This window comes from Sciurus vulgaris (genome assembly GCF_902686455.1).
Source record: "Sciurus vulgaris genome assembly, chromosome: 1".
NCBI lineage: Eukaryota > Metazoa > Chordata > Mammalia > Rodentia > Sciuridae > Sciurus > Sciurus vulgaris.
This window is the reverse complement of record NC_136461.1, coordinates 132,182,866-132,184,224: the sequence shown is the minus strand read 5'-3', so window position 1 is coordinate 132,184,224 and position 1,359 is coordinate 132,182,866. Positions and strand designations below refer to the sequence as shown.

Sequence of the window (1,359 nt, the reverse complement as noted above, 5' to 3'; positions counted from 1 at the left end):
TCACAAAATAAAAAGGACTGAGGATATAGCTCACTGGAACAATCCTGGGTTCAACCCTCAGTACTGGAAAAAAGATAAGATTTATTATACATCTGACTAATTTTCTTTACATGGCATAAGTGATAAGAAACAAAGACATTGCACAGTCACTTGGCATCACAATTCTCTTCAGATAGAAGGACACCTCAGTCATACCAGACCATATTTAGTTATTTTTATTAGGGCAAGAGTGTATATGTTCTATAACTTATTTCACTGGCAAGCATGAATAGTGAGATACCTGTATGTCTCTTCTCTCTCTCTACATAGGCCACTCTTGGGGTCCGGACACAAAGTGCCACCATAGTAAGGGCAGATCACCATCCTTCCTGGCAGGAGGCAAAGTTTCAGTTTTAGGACCATCAGTGGGGTGTCCTCCTGCAGCTGCTTAACCTCTTGCTCCCAGCTTTCCCTTCAAAGTTTCTTCCACTGCTCTCTCTTGGCAAAGCAATCAGGATACACAGCCTTTTCAGAAGGATGCCAGCGATCTAAGCACCTTTTCAGAATCTTGTAGCACTCATATCTTCCATAGAAGGTGCCCCCAGGAGAGTCATGGAAGATCTATACGGGTGCTGATTGGGCCAAAATTATTCGGCCTCCCTCAACAGCTGGGTGGCTTTCATCATATCATTTTCATTCCTATGTTCTTCAAACCAGGCTTTCATCAAACAAAGTATCAGTATTTGTCCCAGGGGACACACCACAACTCGAGGTGGCATAACACCCAATTAAAGGTCGCAACACTTCTGGTGAGTCAGGCAGGCAGTGGGCGCTGAACAAGATGCCTCACTCTCCTTGGTGGCTGTGAGGGCTGACTGCAGAGCAATTTTCTTACAACCATGTTTCTCACATACTACCCTCACTTTCAGCAGAAGCCTCCTTTCTACTTCATGTACAGAACTAATGCCATTAGTTTTGAGCTCCTCAGATACCTTTGTCATCACCCCAACTTATCTTCTAGACACACCATTCACTATCCGCTTTTCTTCCTGCTCTACTCCAAGATGTCAAGAGAAAATGTGTCTTTCCTCCCTCCTCCCCACCAATGCCAGTACCTCAAATCCTCGAGTTATACCCTGTGTCAGAAAGAGATCATCTTGTGATAATGATGATGATAGCTTGTCACATGTAAGCGAAGTCTTACATTATTGGTCTTTTTGTGACTGGTCTGTTTTACTTTAGCATAAAGTCCTCAAGTTTCATCCGTGTGTAGCATCTGTCAGAATTTTCCTCCTTTAAATACTGAATAATAGTCTATTGCACATATTTATAATTGTCCCTTCCTGTCTGCAGGGGATTTGTTCCAGGATTCTCCTGCCT

At 43.2% G+C, this 1,359-nt stretch overlaps 1 pseudogene across 1 annotated transcript; it reads right to left on the bottom strand.

Moving 5' to 3' along the window:
• Positions 1–301: 301 nt before the first annotated feature.
• LOC306665200 (NADH dehydrogenase [ubiquinone] 1 beta subcomplex subunit 9-like) lies at positions 302–704 on the bottom strand (annotated as a pseudogene). Its single transcript has one exon. The product of its transcript is annotated as an NADH dehydrogenase [ubiquinone] 1 beta subcomplex subunit 9-like (transcript).
• Between the last annotated feature and the right edge of the window lie 655 nt (positions 705–1,359).